General features: G+C 40.0%; 3 non-coding genes across 3 annotated transcripts; all 3 read right to left on the bottom strand.

Annotated features, from left to right (window-relative positions):
* Positions 1-248: 248 nt before the first annotated feature.
* LOC132149901 (5S ribosomal RNA) lies at positions 249-367 on the bottom strand. Its single transcript, XR_009435158.1, has one exon. It is a non-coding gene; the product is annotated as a 5S ribosomal RNA (ribosomal RNA).
* Positions 368-1113: 746 nt separating this feature from the next.
* LOC132151171 (5S ribosomal RNA) lies at positions 1114-1232 on the bottom strand. The gene has a single exon (XR_009436329.1). It is a non-coding gene; the product is annotated as a 5S ribosomal RNA (ribosomal RNA).
* A 744-nt stretch (positions 1233-1976) lies between these two features.
* LOC132151002 (5S ribosomal RNA) lies at positions 1977-2095 on the bottom strand. Its single transcript, XR_009436170.1, has one exon. It is a non-coding gene; the product is annotated as a 5S ribosomal RNA (ribosomal RNA).
* Positions 2096-2500: the final 405 nt, after the last annotated feature.

The raw sequence follows: 2500 nt of genomic DNA on the forward strand, positions 1-2500 counted from the left end.
TTTTTTTGCAAGATTATTGGACAATTAGTGAAAATTTCCAAAAGTACTAACCAGGCCTATTAGATAATTACTGAAAAAATCCAAAAGTACTAACCTGGCCCAAACCTGCTTAGATTTGGAGATCAGTTGAGATCGGGCATAGCCAGGAGTGTATGGCCATAAGCGAAGGAGGCTGCAAAGAGAGGGCTATTTAAAGATCAGCCACTATAATCGCCAGTGCTTTATTTAAGTAGGGAAGGAAACCCAAAAGCTTACAGCACCTGGTATTCCCAGGCGGTCTGCCAACCAAGTACTAACCAGGCCCAAACCTGCTTAGCTTCCGAGATCAGATGAGATCGGGCATAGCCAGGTTGGTATGGCCGTAAGCGAAGGAGGCTGCAAAGAGAGGGCTATTTAAAGATCAGCCACTATAATCGCCAGTGCATTATATAAGTAGGGAAGGAAACCCAAAAGCTTACAGCACCTGGTATTCCCAAAAGTACTATCCAGGCCTATTAGATAATTACTGAAAAAATCCAAAAGTACTAACCTGGCCCAAATCTGCTTACATTCTGAGATCGGGCATTGACTCTTTTTTTTTTTTTTTTTGCAAGATTATTGGACAATTAGTGAAAATTCCCAAAAGTACTAACCAGGCCTATTAGATAATTACTGAAAAAATCCAAAAGTACTAACCTGGCCCAAACCTGCTTACATTCTGAGATCGGGCATTGACTCTTTTTTTTTTTTTTGCAAGATTATTGGACAATTAGTGAAAATTTCCAAAAGTACTAACCAGGCCTATTAGATAATTACTGAAAAAATCAAAAAGTACTAACCTGGCCCAAACCTGCTAACATTCTGAGGTCGGGCATTGACTCTTTTTTTTTTTTTCAAGATTATTGGACAATTAGTGAAAATTTCCAAAAGTACTAACCAGGCCTATTAGATAATTACTGAAAAAATCCAAAAGTACTAACCTGGCCCAAACCTGCTTAGATTTGGAGATCAGACGAGATCGGGCATAGCCAGGAGTGTATGGCCATAAGCGAAGGAGGCTGCAAAGAGAGGGCTATTTAAAGATCAGCCACTATAATCGCCAGTGCTTTATATAAGTAGGGAAGGAAACCCAAAAGCTTACAGCACCTGGTATTCCCAGGCGGTCTCCCAACCAAGTACTAACCAGGCCCAAACCTGCTTAGCTTCCGAGATCAGACGAGATCGGGCATAGCCAGGTTGGTATGGCCATAAGCGAAGGAGGCTGCAAAGAGAGGGCTATTTAAAGATCAGCCACTATAATCGCCAGTGCTTTATATAAGTAGGGAAGGAAACCCAAAAGCTTACAGCACCTGGTATTCCCAAAAGTACTAACCAGGCCTATCAGATAATTACTGAAAAAATCCAAAAGTACTAACCTGGCCCAAACCTGCTTACATTCTGAGATCGGGCATTGACTCTTTTTTTTTTTGTTTTTTTGCAAGATTATTGGACAATTAGTGAAAATTTCCAAAAATACTAACCAGGCCTATTAGATAATTACTGAAAAAATCCAAAAGTACTAACCTGGCCCAAACCTGCTTACATTCTGAGATCAGGCATTGATTCTTTTTTTTTTTGCAAGATTATTGGACAATTAGTGAAAATTTCCAAAAGTACTAACCAGGCCTATTAGATAATTACTGAAAAAATCCAAAAGTACTAACCTGGCCCAAACCTGCTAACATTCTGAGGTCGGGCATTGACTTTTTTTTTTTTTGCAAGATTATTGGACAATTAGTGAAAATTTCCAAAAGTACTAACCAGGCCTATTAGATAATTACTGAAAAAATCCAAAAGTACTAACCTGGCCCAAACCTGCTTAGATTTGGAGATCAGACGAGATCGGGCATAGCCAGGAGTGTATGGCCATAAGCGAAGGAGGCTGCAAAGAGAGGGCTATTTAAAGATCAGCCACTATAATCGCCAGTGCTTTATATAAGTAGGGAAGGAAACCCAAAAGCTTACAGCACCTGGTATTCCCAGGCGGTCTCCCAACCAAGTACTAACCAGGCCCAAACCTGCTTAGCTTCCGAGATCAGACGAGATCGGGCATAGCCAGGTTGGTATGGCCGTAAGCGAAGGAGGCTGCAAAGAGAGGGCTATTTAAAGATCAGCCACTATAATCGCCAGTGCATTATATAAGTAGGGAAGGAAACCCAAAAGCTTACAGCACCTGGTATTCCCAAAAGTACTAACCAGGCCTATTAGATAATTACTGAAAAAATCCAAAAGTACTAACCTGGCCCAAACCTGCTTACATTCTGAGATCGGGCATTGACTTTTTTTTTTTTTTTTTTGCAAGATTATTGGACAATTAGTGAAAATTTCCAAAAGGACTAACCAGGCCTATTAGATAATTACTGAAAAAATCCAAAAGTACTAACCTGGCCCAAACCTTCTTACATTCTGAGATCGGGCATTGACTCTTTTTTTTTTTTTTTGCAAGATTATTGGACAATTAGTGAAAATTTCCAAAAGTACT

Source organism: Carassius carassius, chromosome 9, assembly GCF_963082965.1.
Source record: "Carassius carassius chromosome 9, fCarCar2.1, whole genome shotgun sequence".
NCBI classification, from domain to species: Eukaryota; Metazoa; Chordata; class Actinopteri; order Cypriniformes; family Cyprinidae; genus Carassius; species Carassius carassius.